The 21,246-nt window shown below is 35.8% G+C and overlaps 1 protein-coding gene across 1 annotated transcript in view; it reads right to left on the reverse strand.

Annotated features, from left to right (window-relative positions):
- Positions 1 to 21,246, reverse strand: part of NRK (Nik related kinase) — a 101,996-nt gene that overhangs the window by 59,145 nt on the left and 21,605 nt on the right. The gene's annotated exons all lie outside the window — the stretch shown is intronic.

Consider the following 21,246-nt stretch of genomic DNA (forward strand, 5'->3'; position numbering starts at 1 on the left):
GTGTATATATACAATGGAATATTATGCAGCCATCAAAAGGAATGAGATCTTGCCATTTGCAACGACGTGAATGGAACTGGAGATTGTTATGCTGAGCGAAATAAGTCAATCAGAGAAAGACATGTATCATATAACCTCACTGATCCGAGGAATTCTTAATCTCAGGAAACAAAGTGAGGGTTGCTGGATTGGTGGGGGGTGGGAGGGATGGGGCAGCTGGTTGATAGACATTGGGGAGGGTATGTGCTATGGTGAGTGCAGTGAATTGTGCAAGGCTGTTGAATCACAGATCTGTACCTCTGAAACAAATAATATATGTTAAAAAAAAAAAAGAATATAGCAGTAGAGGAAGAATGAAGGGGGGGAAATTGGAGGGGGAGATGTACCATGAGAGACGATGGACTCTGAAAAACAAACTAAGGGTTCTAAAGGGGAGGGGAGTGGGCGGATGGGTTGGCCTGGTAATGGGTATTAAGGAGGGCACGTTCTGCATGGAGCACTGGGTGTTATATGCAAATAATGAATCATGGAACACTACATCAGAAACTAATGATGTAATGTATGGTGATTAACATAATAATAAAAAATAAATTAAAAAAAAGAAGTGATTGATGTTGTTTTTGAAAAGGGATAACACTATCCTCCATCATTTATCTAGAGAACCTCAATTCATCTTGAGATAAACTAATTGTTCAGTGGTGCCATCTTGTGGTTCAATGGCCGCACAGAAGCTGTTTTGTGATCTCAGCTGAAGGCCATGTCATAGGTTGTCTCCCTCAATGAGATACTGAACCAAAACCAGCAAATCCAATTTCTAGGATGTACCTTTTTTCAGTTACAATATATGTTTTATAAGAAATTAATTGTAAACACCATTTGTTGAAAACACATAGAGATGCTAAAAGAATCTTCATTTTGGATTCTAGCCTGAATGTTAAATAACGCCATAATTCTCACTGGTCTTTTTGAATATTATACAGTGAAATCACAAAGAAAGCCTTAAACTATAAATGTGGGTTTTTTCTGTTTTTTTTTTTTCTACCATCAATAATACCATTAGTATTATGCAGGAGTCACTAGTTGTACTGGATTAACAAAGATTCCTGAAACAGAGTTTGCATGCAAAGAATGACTTTTTAATAAATTCTCAAGCATCACAGAGCAAAGAGAAGAAAATTCTCCTAGCTCTTATTTCTATTATAAGAAAAGAAACTGCTGCTTAAATCTATTGTGTAAGCTCACAGGCCCTCTCATATTTGAGTAACAGAAGATGATATGTAGTAACAATGATTTGTAGCCATTCTTGACATGAAGCTCAAACCTACTGACATTCAGAATCAAGTAATCTATATCTTCACCTCAGGCAGCTCTTTGTCTTGTCATCAAGCTCATTCAATATGATTTTAGGGGCAACAGAAGGTCAAGTACTCAAAAAAATCCCCCCTCCACCTCACCACCTGCCACAAAGTACAAAAATCATTCATACGTCCTCAATTTTATTAAGGTAAGAAAACTCCCTGATTATTCAAATGTTAGCTGAGAGAAAGACACACTGAGTTATTATTTGTCATTAACACTTTAGCAAGAGTTAGATGATCAGATTAGATAACTGCAAGAATCGCAATGAACAGTTAGGTGTTGATGGAAGCAGAAGGTGGAGAAAGGAAAGGATTAGAGTCTGAAGAGTTCCAGGAAAGGTTGTTGCTTAGCCATAATGAAGGTTATCAGGTGCCTGGAATGCAGAACAAAGTAAAGGTGAGTGAGAAGGGATACTCAAAGTGTGAAGGGAGGTAAAAACGAGGGGGTGTTGGAGAGGTGAAAAGACAAAATGTGCCAAGTCACAATTTTATTAGAGGAATTTACAGTTTTTAAGATGTATACACATGAAACAATTAGAGAATAAAACCAAATGCAAAGAATAATTGACAACATGAATTCTTGGGCCCCAAATACAGTTTAAATACAGTTTAAAGGGTTCAAGAGAATGAATATGTGATGGCATGTGAAGGTCTTAAATAAAATCCTAAAAAAAATCCCTGAGTAATTTATTTCTTACAACTATTTTCTAGGGCTGTACTCTAAAATACAGTAATTGGGACAAATGTGTATTCTTTTTCCAGGACCATTTGAAATTATCCAGGAAAGAACATAAAGTCCTCAATGTGTTGATTTCAACTTAGCAAGAATTTGTGTTCTTAAATAATTAATTTAGATAATGAAATAAGCAGCATTATTTAGTCTGCTTCCCCCAGGCAAAACAGTTTATTACTGCTCTATTGCTCTGCAATGGCTCCAAGCTGAACATTAGCATTCTGGGTCTGTCTTATGAATAGAAAATTTGGCATGTTCCTGAATTTAGAATACTGGTCACATAAAAACATTGTTAAAAGGTATATGTGCCTGCTTTAAACAAAAATCAATGCAGGAATATCTTGATATACATAACAAAAAATGAAGGGGTTGTCATAAAAGAATTCTCTAGTTTACAAGTGGACTTGTACTAGTTTTCATTAAACACCAAACTTCTCAAATTTATTTTTGCAAAGTCAAATTACTACATTTCAGATTACTTCCAATTTAGGGAAATATCTCAAAACTAATAAAGCAGGTCAACTTGTACATTAGGGATCCAGAATCAGAGTATAAGTTACCCTATTGTTGCAGAAGAAAATTATAAAGTGTCAGTATTCTGGTCACTTGAGACTTAGCCTTGCTGACTTCTAACTGACCAACCAGTCCACCATACTTCCTTAAGATTTAAATCTTAAGATTTCCATTTTTGTTTTATAGGCTTGTCCTGTGCCTTTGGCCCTGTTCAGATGGAGATAAATAGCTATTCCAGTTATTCATTATTTCTATTAGCAAATCTAGGAGATAGATGCAGTCATGGAAGGGAGAGAAAGGAGAGGGGTCGTGGTAGAGCAAGGAATAGGTGATAAGCCCTAGGTAGGATTCAGTCTTCTCAAATCCTTTATAAGTACAGAACTACACTGACAATACAAGGGTAAATTAATTACATAAGACAATGATAATAAAAAAAAACATTAAGGTAATAAAGTCTAGTTACAAAGCACATAGTTTTATCAAGGATTAATCACTCCATCAATAAAATCCGGTGAAACATAAAAGTTCTTGAAGTCTTGGAATATATTTCTTTTATTTTGGTATCCCTAGTGCCTATCACAATGGCTGGTACATAAGACAATGTTAATAAATAATAGTTGAGTGAATGATGAATAGAGTAACTGAAAAGCTTCCTGGAAGAGGTAGAATATCAACTGGAATGCAGTTGCACCTGGTGTTACACCACCACACCAGCAGGAAGCTGGTGTAACATTTTAACAAATTCTGAAGGGTAGGGTGGACCCAATGAATGACACGCCATGAACAAAGGCTATGACACAATGTTGAATATAAGGCACAGCCACCAAAGAAGAAAAGAAAATGAAAAATTGGGAGTGGCCATAAAAGAGAGAGATGAAAAGAAAAGGATGCCAGAGCGCACCTGTTTTTGTCATGCTAGAAACTTCAGTTACAATTTTTTTTAAATAAAATCTTGTTGAAAATAAGACAGAAATGATCATGGAGTAATTAACCATTAGTTGTTTAGTATTTTATGACTGGCTTCTGTTAGTTAATGGTCTGAATGCAAAACTCAGAGTGGTTAAGGCACTGAAAAACCAGTACTGAATTGCAGTAATGATCAATTTCTTGGGGATTACACATTTTAAACCATAACAAACAATTTAAAATAGCAGTTGTGACAGCTGTGTTGGAAAAATCCATCATTCTGTGGCAGTTAATTACTATGTTTTTCCCCAGAAAGAATACAAGACAGTCCTTGATGGCCTTGTAATTTTGATTAGGCTAAAAACTTTATTTTTAATCATGCAATTAAGGAAACTGTTGTGGAAAGACTGTCAACTATTCAACACTTCCTACATTGTCCTTTCAGTTATTTGCTTTGCCTTCTGTTGGCAAATCTAAACCACATAATCCCCAGGGCATTCTTTCTTTCTTTTCAATTGGTTTTGTGGTGGCGGAAGGCCACAAGGCACTCACTACACTCATGTCCATTTGGTAACCTTGTTTTTTATTCACACAGTTTTGTCCTTCTAGTCATTTGTTTGAATGCCAGCTTTCTCCTAGCAAACAAACCAAGTGATGCTTCAAGGCCACCAAGAGTGCAGTCGTAAACAGCATCTGGGAGTACTTTGTGCTGTGCTGTGGAGGGATGAGACAATATGGCTAACAGGATAGTTTATGTCAGCATTGTGTTGGCAGGAAAATAAAGACATGAGGCTGGAGAGGACTTTCGAAGATTAGCAAGTCCATATCCATGCCTCTAAGCAGGGCCTTTAGGTTGAAATGAGAAGTAATGGTGGTTTAGTTATTATTTGGAAGTCTTTTCATTTTGTTTCCCTTTTTAGTCTTAATCACCACCAGCAAGCTCAACAACCCCAAAGGGATTGATGGATTTGGAGCAGTTAGGGTTTGGAGATGTGGCCGAGATTGGAGAGAATCTAGCACGCACTGGTAGTAGTGATGAGTGGGTAGAGTTGGGAACATAAAGGGAACATGTCAGTCACCCTTCAACTCACACCTTATCCATCAGTAAGATTTATTTATTTCTAAAGATTGTCAAAGGAAGAGATGCAGCCTGTTTGTAGAGCTCCTTGAGGGATTTCCACAGACTTCAACTTTAGATTTGCTTTAAAAGTTTTAAGAAACTCACAAATGTGTAAATGTTTGATAAGTACTATTTGGTAACTGACAAGATTAAGACTCATATTTTGTATAACTCCCACAAAGCCTAGTGGGATTTTGCTAGGCCACAGAAATCATGCTCATTACATTTGATTTAGGGGCAATAGTCATTTAGCTGACAAAAAGCACTGAAGAGAGTTTCTGATTTGATATTTGCATGAGCACCCCATCATCACAAAAGTTTTGATACAGCCAAGTGTATCAAAGTTGGAACATTCATTTTGGGTGTGACTTTCTCCTTTTGGAGAGAATTCAGAATAAGCAGCAGCAGATATTTCTGGCTTTGAGCAGATAAAGCCTGGAGTTACATAAATACTATTTTAACCTTGGCACTTTAGGATTGAAGCCTTCCGTAATCAAGATGCTGTAACTTTCAGGGCAAATACTGCAATTCTGGGGTGGGGGGCACAGGAACTACTCTTCCTTCAAGAACAATAACAAAGAGATTGTTGCTGGACTTTATATATATTGTTTATGAGACAGTTGTCACTTTTAAGTCACTATGAAGAAATGTCATATCTTTAAAAATATAGGAATAAATCTGCATTCAAACTGCTTTAGTAACATAAATGAAACTTACATTATAAGCTGGTACATCATAATCCTGAGGCTTCATAAATTCCTCTTATCTAATTATAGTTGACCCTTAAACAACACAGGTTTGAACTGCACAGGTTTACTTATTTACACATTTTTTCGATAAATATATGAAACTTACAATATCAATAAATACAGTAGAGTACTGTAAATGTATTTTCTCTCCCTTATGATTTCCTTGACATTTTATTTTCTCTAGCTTCCTTTATTATATATAATATGATATAGTACATATAATATATACATATATGTAATATATATATAACTTACAAAATATGTGTTAATCAACTATTTGTATTATCAGTAAGGCTGTCAGGAGCAGTAGACTATCAGTAATTAAGTTTTTGGAAAGTCAAAAGTTATACATGGATTTTTGATTATGTGGAGGGTTGGTGCCCCAACCCCCACCTTGTTCAAAGGTCAACTGTAGTCTATTTACCTATGCATCTCCACTATTAGACTGGCAGCTTTCTAGAGGCAATTTTTTTTTCTATATATCTTTAGAGTCTAGCACAATGCCTGGCACATAACCAGCATTCAGCAAATGTGTTGAACTAAACCAAATCAGTCTCCACATGGAGCTCTAAATTGGGAGATGTACGGGCAAAGGTGTTTACATGTATATGTGTGTGTGATAGTAGAAAGTACACAGATATTTTTTATGCCAGCTTATGTGGTAAAAGAGTTAGAGGGAGCTCAAAGTCCAATGTGCCCCATGATACACAGGGGTTTCCTAACAAAGACTGTGAAATGCTGCACTGCAGCAGAGTACTCCAGGAACTCAAAGGCCATTATTTGTCCACAGGTTAATTTAATTTTCCTAATCCTATAATCATCTTTGTGGTTCCACTGTGAAGCCTCTCAAAATTCCTCAGAGCTCTCTTCAGTCAGAGAGCCTCAAGGGAGAAGATATGAGCTGTTCAAGGTCAGGGCATGAACCTACAAAAGTAATAAAATTGCCAGGGCTCTTGCCAAATTGGTACAAATTTGGTTTGTCAGGTGGTATTACTTAATTGTTATCCATACTTCCCCTAACCCCTGGCTACTACTCCCAAGGTTTCTTCACCAAAGGTCTGCTGTTTATACCCGTTGTGGTTATGTCAACTGTGAGTACATGAGATGCTGAGAGCTCCAAGTTCCTCACCTCTTTTTTTTTTCTTGGCGAACCCCCAAATTACCCAAACCTTAGCTAGATGGAGCCAAAGAATATGTACTGAAACAGAAATTTTGTAGTTAAAAAGCTACTGAACCACCAGCATAATCCAACAGAATAATGTTTTTCTTCATCCAGAAATATGGGACATTCATGATCATGCTTATTAGAACTATGAAAGGAGTCGGAAGAGGGCCTTCGTGGTTTCAGTGGCTTTGTAGCTTAGAAACTGTCCTGTAATTTGAGGCAGTTCTGTGTGCTTATACAGCAGCTTCAACTGAGTTTTATTACCCTTGTTATTACTCCTGCAGGGAAAGATAGGTCAAAATATGTAATAATATCATTTGCAAATGGAACTGCTCTATATTACGTTATAGCATTCAAACAGTGAATTGCACAAAATAGAAAATAAAGTGCAGTGTTCTTGGCTGCAGGATACATACAACATTTGCTGGAAGTAAATGAATAGCTACTAGTAGGCAACTAAGGAAAGACCTCAATGCACTGCTATGTAAGAAGCACATCACTGTCTACAGGGGACAGAAGTACAAAGGTACTGAGGGTTGGTGCTAGAAATGGGTGACATTATAAAACCTTCATTGCTGGTCACAAATTCAAGTTTAAAGACACAGTCTGTAAATGTGCTCATGTTAAGGAAACTATACAGGAACTCTTTGAGACTAGGGTCCATACTACATCAAACATTCTAAAAACATTCCCAATGCTTTATAAAGTAGAGGAAAATCATGATCTAGTGAAAGATGACAATTTATTCTCCATATGGGAAGCCTCCTTCCCCCACAATATTCTTTTTTTCTCTCTCAGAATGACCATACACTACAAAAATAAAAGGGAACTCAGCTATCAAGAGCCACCTTTGTATCAAGATTTTTTTCCTTTCAGTTTTCATGTTCTCCCATTGTCACAGTATGCTTTTTGTCTTTAAAGTTTTTCTGGGCTTGACCATGGGGGTGGTGTGTGAGGGCATGGGCAAACGCAAAGAATTAAACCCTCTATAAGCAAACAGGTTTCAGCACACAACAGATAATGCTTCATTACAATGTCACAGTGTTTTAACACAGATTGCTTTCTTTATGCAATGCATGAATCAGTTAACTCTCATGCAAAATGCATTCCATCTGCTCAGACAGATGTAAGCTGCAGTGTTTCCAATTCTATTAAACAGCATAACTAGTTGAGAGAAAATCACTGAGACAGATGGGTGATGGTGAAGGAGAGGGACTCAACCAAAAGCAGCAGCTTTACCTCAAAATCTATCCAATCAAAACAGGATTCTCAAGTCTCCCAGTTTTATCACAGAGGGACAAACACAACAACTCTTAACAGGAAGCTAAGGTGGGGAGGATGTTGATGCGTTACAGAAAAAAAAAGTCCTTATAAACAGAATTGTATCCACAATCTATAGTTGTGTTTAGCGGTTCTCAAAGGCACCTTAGGAGCATCTGCATTTGACTGGGATGGAACTAAACCTTGGGGAAATGCCAAGAAGGAGGGAAAATGGAAAAGAAAGTAGCAGTGGGAAAAGTAAGAGAGTAAGAGAACAGGCATGGAGTATAAAAGACTGAAAAAGCATAGGAGAAAAATGGCTTCCATTGAAGATGGGCCTAGAAACACCAATAACCCTTATGGTCTAATCAATTCTATAAGGCATAGATGTAAAGAAAGTAAAGGGTATCTCCCATAAGTATCAATGAGGTAATTTACCACTAACTCCCACGCCCTGCCAGCCTCAGAAAAAAATGGGGACTCCTCATTCTAGCCGATAGGTTGATTTAAAAGCTACTTCTCCTTGAATTGACCTTGAATTGACCTTTGTAGATAATGCTCTATGCTCTAGTCAGATGTTTACTCCCTTAACACTCCACTCTGTTGCCGCATTTCTTCAGGATCCTGCTCTGGTCTTTTCAATGTCAAAACATTGGTCAACCTTCATTTATTGAAGTATTGGGATGGTCTTGTCCAGTGACCTCCCTTCTCACTAAGGTACAACATGTGCATTTTAACTGGAGGTATCTGTTTTGGGGGGCCTTTTTAACCCTATGGAATTATCTAGGTGGTGGGAATTTTAGCACATATTGGCTACTATAGTGCTGGATTTGCCAGTAACAGGCTGTTTACTTCAAGCCTACAGAAATGAAATCTGAAGAGTGCAAAATCAACTAAAAGGCTCAAAGTTAAACCCCTCAATGTATTCCTCAGAGTTGTGTGGCAAACAGAAGTAGGTTCAGGTTAAAGGACAGTCGGATATAGCCACCCAGAAAATGCTGAGCTGAAACTTATAACATGATAAAAAGAGAATGATGCTAGTACATAGGAAAATAAACTACAAGTACAGGAAGATCTTAGTTAAGGCTACCTGAAAGAGGAAAGCCACTGAAGCAAGTCAAATCTAGCAATGTAATATGGAAGACTAAGAGACAAAGGCAATAATAAGGTTGAATAAGGCTGAAAATACACATTTATATAAAAATATCTGCATATTTTAATAAAATCTGCATCTCTGTGAGTGTATACACACATATACACACACAAGGGAGGACTGTTAGTGGGAAGCAATGTCGGTGTGTAGCAATGATTCCCAGATTTGAGGGAAAGGAACAAGTGAAATCTAAGGGGATCATGGGAGCATGAAGAAACCAACTTTGGCTTCTTCACAATTCTGACTTTTTCTTTCCTCCTTCAGATGGTTTTGCTATTTTTTTCCTGCTATATTTTCCACTACTAATCTCTTAGATTAGTAGCATAGCCACAATTAAGCCCAAGATTTCTTTCCCACTCTGTGCTCTTTTCAAAACTCCTTCACACAACTTCCATATTTAAGAAGTATTTACTAAATCCTACCTATATGCTGGACACCAGGCAAGGCATTATAAAAATTAGTTACCATTTCTACTTTTAAGGAACTTTTAATATAGTAATAAAGATATACAAACTACCATAATGCAGGAGACAATGTGGCAATTTTCATAATAAGCATACAAATGAAAAGTTGCAAGATCCTTAAAAGTATTAGAATTATATTTAAGATTTACCTATTAAAAATATTTCACAAATCCAGACCAGTATTCCCCCCCAATCAATGAGATTCTATATATTTGACTATTTTCAAATTCCCAGTTTATATTTGAATTTATATATAACAGTTATATTTTGTTAGGTCATAGGTTCTATATGGTCTCATATTGATTGTAATATCACATATTACCGTTATAATCATTAGCTTCAGGATGGATCCATGATTAAATCCAATGGAGCAAACTGCTAATAGTTGGAGAATATAAAGAAAACAACTGGTATAACAGGATAATTGAATATTTTTATGTTTTAATTTCTATTTATAATGGAAAAAATAATTTTATTATAAAAATTTCTGTGAATTCAAATGCTGGTACAAATGCATTAAATATTACGTTAACCAGCTAAGTGTTTACCTGACAATGTTAGGACATATTAGATAATAAAAATATGTTTGATGAGATTTATTTTCAGGGTGGGTTTGTATAAGTCAGGGACTGGAACCCAATTATTAGTCTGGAATTAGGCCACTATGTTTAGGTGGCCTGTCTATAATCTTAGCTAGCCCCACTTGACTAATCATCAGACCTTTCAAAAACCATGCATTCATACCTGGCTTAAAATCAGATATGGAGTCCAGAGAAGATACTTCACCCATACCTGACTTGCACAAGAGAGCATCTGCAAGATGTAGCTTTAGGAGTCACTTTGCCTTTTTGAAAAGATGAAACAATTATATTACGCTTCATTAATTTAGCAGAACTTTCAAGAAGGCCAATCTGAATTATTTCAAAATCTAAATTGAAGTAACTTCAGTATATTGACCCAGTTGCCTAATAGACAACGTTGGGGAATCTACTTTAATGACTGGGTAAGAATGATTTTCAATTAATTCATCAACACTGTACCAAGGTATAGTTTTTCACTATTTTCTACTGCATTCAAACCAACAAAAACTAATTGAATGCTTGTTTGCAAAGCATTGAGCTGGGAAGTGTGTGACGGAAAATCTAGTGCTGCCAAAGGACTTGAAAAAAGTGTTCTTCTAAATACATTAAATAATCTTCTTACTATTGTTTATTATATTCGTTTTGACAACACATTTTTCCAATCAACCAAGTATTTATGAATTATTATGCAATAGGTTTATCTACTATTTATTACTTGATATGCACGTAAGGTTCAAAATATTCTTCCTATTCAATCGAAAGTATTATTGGATTAGATAAATATCTGATTGAATAAATTTTTTATTTATTTTTTTTTTAAAGATTTATTTATTTATTTGAGAGAGAGAGAATGAGAGAGAGTACACGAGAGGGGGGAAGGTCAGAGGGAGAAGCAGGCTCCCCGCCGAGCAGGGAGCCCGACGCGGGACTCGATCCCGGGACTCCGGGATCATGACCTGAGCCGAAGGCAGTTGCTTAACCAACTGAGCCACCCAGGTGCCCCTGAATAAATTTTTTAGTATGTTAAAATATTTACTGATGTATGAATTATGTACATATGCATGTGTTCAATTTCTAAATACATGAAGATTTTGTTGTTGCTTCCTAAATTGCACTGAATTTTGGCCAGAGAGTATGTTCTGTAGGATACAGATTTTTAAGTATTTAAGGTTTGCTTTATAGCCAAGCATATAGTCAATTTTTCAAAATGTCTCTTAAGTGCTGGGAAAGAATGTTTATTCTCTAATAGCTAGTTGCAGAATTCTACATATTTCTATGAAACCAAGCTTGCTAATTGCATTTTTATTAATTTTTTGTGAACTAGATCTGTAAAATTCTGAGGCATCAAAGACTGTCATTGTGACTGTGAGTGGATCAATATCTCCTTATAATTCTATCAATTTAGCTTCACTTACTTTTAGGATATATTTTTTGTTACATTTACATACATTTCTATATGCATATACCAAAATTTTTTACCAAAAATGTTATCATTATGCAATAAACTTCTAATTTTAATTTCATCACTATGCAATAAATTTTTTTTCAATAATAAAATGTATTTAAGCCAAGAGAAAATATTCATTTGGGACTTCATAACTGAAATTAAAATTTATGAAAAAAAATTTGTTGACTTTTATTTATTAGTTTTTGCTTTGGTTTGTTTTAAGTGCCTGACTTAATATTTTTTGAGAGCTATGCCACCTAGAGTATTCCCTAGGCTAAGCAGTGTTCCTTGGGCCAAACTTTGAAAAACTAACTGACTGAACTGGTTTTTCCCTGAACTGACTGACAAATGGCTACGTTAACAGAATCTAAATGAGGAAAAGATCATCTTGCCATTGCAATGACTACAAGGCTGTAAGACTAGTATCTTTTTCCTTAATAAGTATTTGACAAATACAGAAATAGAGATAGAGGACTACAAAGAAAGACAGCAAAGCCAGATGATTTATTTCTTTGTACTAATTTTATTTATTAATACACAAAATCCAACTCCTTTCATCCCCAAATTACAATATTTACATAAGTAGTAGCTCAGTAGCCTTTGGCATTTGTGTGAGTTTAAATGTTTGTTGCACCGCTTAACAGCTGCTGAAATATTGCAAAGTTTCCAATTCAGCAAGACAATTATAAAAAAAAAAAAAATCCACTATCTCCCTAAGCCAACACCTGAGCTTCCACCAAACCAAAGTACTCTGGTTCCAAGGGTCTTCACTGTTGTTTTGGTCATGAGTCACTGTCAGTGAGTTAATTTAAAAGTTGCTCTTATTTATAATACGCTATACCTTTATTCCATTGTGAACTATGAGAAGTCAGAAAATCCCTATATATTTATGGGACAGGACCTGAAAGACTGTGAGCTCAGGGGCCTCCTTAAGAAGGATACTGTACCTGCAAAAATTAAGCTTTCTCTCCAAGGAACACTGTTACCTTCCACAATCTCTCCTCTCACTCTCCCCAGTTTACCACTGGAGGTGTGGTCTTTGAGAGACAGTGAGATTGTTTCATAATTGTCATGCTGAAATGGACCCCCTGCAATATGTTTCAGCAGTTGTTACAGAGTGCAACAAGCATTTAAATGCAGGGAAGATTCACAGATTACAACAGATGTTTAAGGCAATCTTGAAGAGGAAAAAAATCTCCCAAGAGGAGCCTAAGGGGGAGCTGTATAGAGCCATCCACTTTGATTGGGTGAAGGTGGGTGGGCGTGCTGATGAGATGATTAGATGTAGGCTGTCTTCCAGTCCAAACTGGGAGGGGGGGAATGGAGGGAAGGGACAAAGACTGATGGGGAGAGAGTGAAGGGGAGAAAAAGAAGGAGAAGAAGAGGAAAAAGGATGAGGAGGAGGGGGAGAAGGAATAGAGGAGGGAAGGGGAAGAGAGGGGAGGGGAGGGGAGGGGAAAGATCAACTTTCCTTTGAGAGTGGGCAAAGTCTGCAGCCAAAGCATTTCATCTTACTAGTTCTTTTTGCTTAGTATCTATAACATTTACTAGCTGCTCAGCAAAATTCAGACACTCTAAATGATCTAGTTTCATTCTCATGAATTAATTCTGGCCTGACAAAGCCCTGTCTTACAGAAAACCAAATGGAAACTAACTTTTCTACCCCAACAAGTTTAAGTACTAATTTGCACCAATAAGATTATTCAGGTATTGAGAACCATACATATGTGTACATGTGCATATGTGTGTTTCATTAAATTTTGAATGGCTTGATGGGTCTTTGGCACCAGCTAAAATAAATTGTGATTTTATATAAAGATCTGATTTCTTCTTACTTGGAATATTTGAGGGTTTCAGAGTTTTTCCACTAATACTTTATTTCTTTTAACTGTAAAGGATTTAGAAACTTTGAGCTCAAACAAGATTTCTCTAATAAACAGGGTGAGTAAATTTGCAGAATTGGCCAGTTACGACTGGGCAGTGACCCATAGATATTTTAAAATCTACTCTATGTTTACGAGGTAACTAGATGTACTCCACAGCATTACAAACTAAGTATCTGTTTTATCTGTGTCTCATTTAGATTTTTGAAGTTAAACACCAAGAACTGTGTGATCCTTTTTATATGAATTTGTAACTCTAAGCTCTGCCCCTTCAGATGTATAAATTAAATTCAGCATATCACTGAAGTATATATACTAAACAAATTTATAGGAATAGGGAAAAAGCCTTTTAATCCAATTTTTAAGTCTCCATCCAAACTACAATTTTATATTGTTATGCATGGCATTGAATGACCATGGATAAAGGAAAGCTTAGATTGTCCTCTTGCAAAAAGTGACTCAATTTGATTAAACAAGTTGTTCTCCTGGGTTAATGGCCAAATTGACTCCAACGGCAAAAGCCTCTGAGAAATGCTTTGGCCTAAGCTTTGCTAATATAGTTTTCAGATATGATCATACATGGTGACAAAAAAAAAAAAAAAACCAGTCTGAAAAATGTCAAGGTGAGAAATGGAAGCCTCCTAGATAGAATTCTGAAATTTTAGGCTCTCTCTTTCATCCAAAATAATAATAATAATAATAATAATAATAATAATAATACAAAAAACAAACAAAAAACCCCCAAAACACAGACTCTTCTAAAGCGACTCCACTTAAGCCAATTTGAGTATTATCTTTTAAAGAGAAGAACACTCTTTTATAAAGAATAATAGAAATAACTAAAGTGATGGCAAGTGGATCTAGGAAAGTTCAGAGATACTGAGGTTGTTGAGCTGAGTGAAGGGAAGATTTAATGGTAACCTGGAAGATTGTTTTCAAATATACAGAAAGGGGCACCAGGGTGGCTCAGATGGTTAAGCAACTGCCTTCAGCTCAGGTCATGATCCTGGGGTCCTTGGATCGAGCCCCACATTGGCTCCAGCTCAGTGGGGAGTCTGTTTCTCCCTCTCCCCCTGCTCATACTCTCTCTCGGTATCTCTCTGTCTCAAAGGAATAAATAAAATCTTTTTTAAAAATATACAGAAGGTCAGGGCACCTGGGTGGCTCAGATGGTTAAGCATCTGCCTTCGGCTCGGGTCATGATCCCAGCGTCCTGGGATCTCAGGGTCCCACGTCCGGCTCCTGGCTCAGCAGGGAGCCTGCTTCTCCCTCTGCCTCTCCCCCTGCTTGTGCACTCTCTCTCTCTCTGTATCTCTGTGTCTCGAATGAATAAATACATTCTTTAAAAAATATATACAGAAGGTCATGGATGCTCCTGTGACTGCAGGAAACTGATAAATAGGCTTTAATTAAAGCAGGAAAGATTTTGACTAAACATTAGCAAGAACTCTGACAATTAGAATTTTAACACATAGGAACGGGTTACTTTCTTCTCACAGAGACTTTTAAACACTGTGTGTGTTTGTGTGTGTGTGTGTGTTACTATCTAACCTAAAAGTTTGAAGTTTGACCAATCTAAATAGAGGATATTGGAACAAAACTCTCTATTCCCTGATAGTAACAGTATTTAATAATACAATTGCTTTTTTTAACCGTTTGTGACTTCAGCATCCTTAGAATCACCCCTAGAGTTTTCATAGTGTCTTTCTTTCTTGCCTTTCAGGAAATGTAATCAATATGGTACAAAAGCCTGGGCTCAGGTTTCATAAAAATCATATAAATCATGTATCATACCATCCCATAGCTTAACTATTATTCCTTGTTCACCATTTATACAATATTGGTTGTTTTTCCCAGGCCTATTCTGCAGGATAAATGGAATATAATCTCTTCTGCTACTTCTTAAAATTTAATGACTAAATTCCTAATTCTCAAACCAGCCACTCACCATTCAAATGACTTAAGGACAGTTAAAGTATGAATTAGCTAATACTATGTGGTGCCCCTCTTACACAAATATATTATCCACTGGAAACAAATTTATTCAACTTGCTTGGATGCATTAAGAGCACAAATAAGCACAGGCCCCTCCACCCTGGTTTTAACATCTGCCACTAATTGTATTCATTGTAAATGTTGACTTAGGAAAGTTAAAGGCACAAACACACCCATTTTAAAGCCAACTTTTTCTCTGTATAGTTTGTTTGTACATCAAATGATCCATATCATAGTACCAAAATATTCTGTCACCCATTGTTATTCTTTGAAACGAATCTCACTCAAAGGAAAATCATAAGAAAAGCATTTCAGAGAATAGAAAATATATTTCTTCTTCATTTTGGAGATGAGTGACAACTTTCCTCTTCTTATATGTTTTTAAAAATGTCTTATGCTTCTATTTAATTTGTATAGGATAATTATCTGGCTGATTTTTCTTTGCCCCTTTGTAATTTTAGTGGCTAACCGATATGAAATTCTTCTTGCATTTAACAGAAGGCGGTCAATGGCAACACTTATATATAACCATATTCAAAACTAGCTCTTGGGTAACCTATTTCACAGTTAAGGTTAAGCTATAGTAGAAAATAATTACTGTAACAAACTCCCAAGTGTAATTATTTTCAAAGTTAGAAACCATTCAAATTTTCTTCCTTGATGACAAAATTATTTCAATAATTATTTTACTCCAAGTAAGGATGGTTTGTATCTTATCACCATTTCATTTAGTACGAAACTCAAATATCTAAATCAAATTCATAGCAGGCATCAAAAAAACTTAGATACTTAGATGAAATTAACTTAAACTCTTACATTTATATTTACAGTCAAGTTATTGTTGACAAGAGTGTCAAGATAATTATGGTGAAGGAATAAGTCTTTATAACAAATGGTGTTGAAACAACTTCAAAAGAATGAAGTCATACCATATACAAAAACTAACTTGAAATGGATCACCTACCTAAATGTAAGAGCTAAAAACTAGGAAACTCTTAGGAAAAACATATGGGTAAATCTTTGTAACACTGGGTTAGCTAATGTTTTCTTAGAGCAACTAAAGAAAATATAGATAAAATATATGTTAAGAAAAAAAAAGAAGATAGCAGAAGGGGAAGAATGAAGGGGGTGAAATCAGAGGGGGAGACGAACCATGAGAGACGATGGACTCTGAAAAACAAACTGAGGGTTCTAGAGGGGAGAGGGGTGGGAGGCTGGGTTAGCCTGGTGATGGCTATTAAAGAGGGCATGTTCTGCATGGAGCACTGGGTGTTATATGCAAACAATGAATCATGGAACACTACATCTAAAACTAATGATGTAATGTATGGTGATTAACATAACAATAAAAAATTTAAAAAAACAAAAAAATGGACTTTATCAAAATGAAATGAAAACCCACAGAATAAGAGAAAATATTTGCAAATCATATATCTGATCAAGAAGTTGTATTAGCAAAGGATTTTAAATAGACATTGATTCAGGGGAGATACACAAGTGGTCAACAAGCACATGAGAATATGCTCAACATTATTAGTCATTAGGGAAATGCAATTAAAACCACAATGAGATACCATTTTATATCCACAAGGATGGTTATAATAATTTTTTTAATGGAAAAGAGTATTGCGGAGGATGGAAAGAAATCAGAACTTTCATCTCTGTTAATGAGAATGTAAAATGGTGCAGTCACTGTGGAAAACAGTCTTACAGTTCCTCAAAAAATCACATATAGTTACCATATAACCCAGCAACTCCATCCCAAGGTATACACCCACTAGGATTGAAGACATATATCCATGCAAAATCTTGTACATGAATCATCACAGCAACATTATTCATAATAGCCAAAATCATTGAAACAACCCAAATGTCCCACAAAACTGAAGAATTAATAAGCAAAATGTGGTATGTCCATACAATTATATATTATTCAGCCATAAAAAATGATGCACTGATTCATACAACAATATGATGAACCATAAAATTAGCACCATTATTTGTTTTCAAAAATGTCTTATGCCCCTATTTAATTTGTATAGGATAATTACCTGGCTAAGTGAAAGTAGCTAGTTACCCAAGGTCACATATTGTGTGATTCCATTTATGTGAAATTTCCAGAATATGCAAATATTCTGAGACAGTACATTAGTGGTTGCCAGAGGCTGGAGAGAGGCAGAATGTGCAATGATTGTTAATGTGTACAGGGTTTATTTTGTGGGTCATAAAAATGTTCTGGAATCAGACAGTGATCACAGTTGCACAAATTTATGAATATACTAAACCCCCAAATTATATACTTTTAAACGGTAAACGTTATGTGAAGTTTATCTTAATAAAGCTGTTACTTAAAAATGAAAATAAATTAAATAATGACTGTGGGAACATTAAGTATGAATTCCCCCTAGTGTTTACAGAACAATTTAGCAAAAGAAACAGTTTAATAATTATTAGTAATGTATTAGAGGAACACATTAATATATGGTTAATCTATTTGGACAGTGAAGCAAGCTCTGCTATGGTAGAAAGAGTATGTTGGTTTTTGAATTTTAGCTTTATACCATTACCTTACTATGTGACAATCATAGGCAAGTTACTTTACCTCTCTGAGTCTGTTTCCTCATCTGTAAAATAGGAATGATGCTCCCTTTCTCACAGGAATGTTTTAGAGATTAAAAGAACATACATGAAAGGAGTAGCACGGTGCCTGACACATAGCAACCACTAAAAGAGTATAAAACCAACCAACTAATTTATTCAATGAAAGGTGCTGGGCTTAAGCTTCAAAAACAAGTTAAGTCTAGGACTTCACCTTCAAGAGGTTCAGGGTCAACTAGGCTATTAAAATTACCATCAACCAGTTTTATTACTCTTTACAAGCTTTCTGTGTGGCAAGGGATCCCCAACTACCCATATTGCCCCCTCAGAAAGTTTCTGCACCCTCCCACCCTCCACAATCAAACATGTGATTATAGGAACACCAAATAAGGTAGTGCAAAGAATTCTACTTATGCATGTGGCTGTTAAGTGAACACTATAAAGTAGTTATCTCTCATCGGGGATATCTGTAATATTTTTTTAATTTTTTATTGTTATGTTAATCACCATACATTACATCATTAGTTTTAGATGTAGTGTTCCATGATTCATTGTTTGTGCACAACACCTGTAATATATTTTTTAAAGTATTTTCCAATAGAAGCCTGGGTCCCTGAACTCTATTGAGGAACACATTCCTGTGTGTTTCTGAGATATATGCAGTCTTCTCAGTGGCTGCAATTCTCTAAACTCAAGCCAGATTTTATCTTAATCTTAATTTTATCTTATTTTATCTTAATTCATAACCCTCACTGGGTTATGAATCACTAAAACCATGCTGACACTGGCTATATACAATTATTCACAAGTAATTGACATAAAAGTACTCTAACTTATCACTGGAGAATCTTATCTGGTAGGTTTCATTTATAGATGCTATTTATAGGTTGAAGACAACCAAGTTCAACCAGAGAACATGGTTTGCTTTGGCTCCTATTATTTCTTTTTCAAATTATCATCTTATCAAGTTTACTATTTTTTGTAGGTCTATTTGTGCGTGGGAAAGGAAACCCAGGTCTCCCAGACATAATCAGGTTATATTACAGCACATTCAATATTGTTCAATGAATTACTCTTGCACATTCTATACTGATGCAATCAATGATACAGGTTTTTCTCATTTCTCTAATTTAAAGAGATCTATTTGAGCAAGCAATTACAAAAAAGCAAGGCAATAAAATATTCATAAAATAATAACTATTCATCTTAGAGGCAATCTTTACTCTTCTAAGATAAGTATACTTCTCTTATACTGAGAATAACTTCATTAATTAACTTTCCTCTTCCTCTACTAGCTCCAAAAAAAAAACACAAAAAACAACAATTCCCAGAAATTAAAGAAAGTAAAAACAACCCTAAAAACTATAAAACTGATAATAGTTTCTTTTTACACTGGTCAAAATGTCTTGGGTCAATGAGATTCTGATTTCGGCAACCTGATACATCACTTCACCCAGGTGGCTCCATCTTGACCCAGACACTGCTATAGGCGAACAGATGTTTCTCAAATTTCACATGACATTATCCATTCCACCTGTTTTTGTGACAGATGATTTACTTTCTGACACTTAAACAAATCTCCCTAACCTCTCCTTCCACCCTCCCTCCAAATCAGGTCACCTCGACAGAGAATTGCCTGAGCTTAATGAGATTCTAGTCCAACCCCTTAAGTTTGTAGAGGCAAAAACAACTTCCAGAAAGGGAAAGTAAACTTATTGGTGTCACTTGGAAGAGCTCAAGGTGTGGCTGAGCCTGAAATTCTGCTTCTAGGTTCTCCGTCTCAGTGCTTTTCTATAACTACATAATTTTATCTGTATAGAATTTTGGATATCCATCCATCCATCCATCCATCCATCCATCCATCCATCCACATTTCTCCCTTTCTAACACCAAGAAGAAAAAAAGAAATGGAGATGGCACACTTTTTTTTAGGCAGGTTTACTAAAGTATAATTTACATTAGTAAAATTTACCTGTTTTAGTGTACATTTCTATTAGTTTGGACAACACATGCAGTCATGTAACCACCACCACAGTCAAAACATAGAATAGTCTCACTATCCCAGAAAAATCCCTTCAGGTGGTATTTTATTATTACTATATTGACAGTGCAGGTAATGGACTTACAGTTAATAGAAAGTTCTCTTTGACTAAATGTTTAGCTTAATTGTGAGGGAACCAAAAAACACTCTTGATCCCATTTTTGCTGGAAAGCTTTCTAAAATGCGAGTCCATTTTCTCCCTTATTAAGTAGAGAAGAGAAAGGCAGGAGATATAAGTCAATTTACTTGATCAGCTAAGGTTCTTCAGGTGACAATCCTGTGAGGCACTCTACCAAATCAAAGAAAGGAAGAAAGAAAAATGAATGGAGGAAGGGAAAAAGGAAGGAAGTGGCAACAAAAGAGGAAGAGGAAATGGCAGAGGAAATTTTGCTTATTCATATATTTTGCAGAGTCAGTCTTGAAGGTTAATGTAGACAGAAGATTTGTGAAATCCTGCTGAATGTGTGCCCAGCTATCAAAAAACACCCGGAAATAGCTTTTTAAGCTAGTTTTGTTATTTCCTTCATTGTCCTACAAGTTATTTATGTAACAAAACCCCCAGTAAATTAAGGCTTTCTTTGGTTGGGCTGAACCAATTGAAATATGATTGCAAAAAAATTAGTTTTCTTTCCCTTAAATATATAGTTCTCCACAAATTGATATAAATGCCATCATAGTTTTGGGTAGGGTGTGTTTTTCTTTTTCCTTTTTTTTTAAATTTTGGCCTTGGATTCCAGAAAATCCAGATTTTTATTATTCAACTGAACTTATTTCCTCATCTTTGATTATTGAGATAATTATCTTTATTCTTCTCCTAATTGGTTTCTGATCTTTCATCTTAATCTTAACAATGCATATTAACATTTTAAATGACCTCAAATCCTCTGACAAAAGGCAAGCTTTAATTTATAAATTATTTACATTTGGTTGCTTAGTAGCTGGCTAAAGAGTAATGTGCAACATGAATCTCTACCAATCTTTCGCTTCTTAACTGAAAGCCCATATCTTAAGAGGGGTGTGATTCTAGATTCAAGATTATAGAGCAATACTGTATTCTCTCTTTTTTAAAGATTTTATTTATTTGACAGAGAGAGACACAGCAAGAGAGGGAACACAAGTAGGGGGAGTGGGAGAGGGAGAAGCAGGCTTCCCGCTGAGCAGGGAGCCCGATGTGAGGCTCGATCCCAGGACCCTGGGATCATGACCTGAGCTGAAGGCAGACGCTTAATGACTGAGCCACCCAGGCGCCCCCAGCAATACTATATTCTTTTTTTTTTTTT

The sequence above is a fragment of the Leptonychotes weddellii genome, chromosome X, assembly GCF_054177405.1.
Source record: "Leptonychotes weddellii isolate Sample4059 chromosome X, ASM5417740v2, whole genome shotgun sequence".
NCBI lineage: Eukaryota > Metazoa > Chordata > Mammalia > Carnivora > Phocidae > Leptonychotes > Leptonychotes weddellii.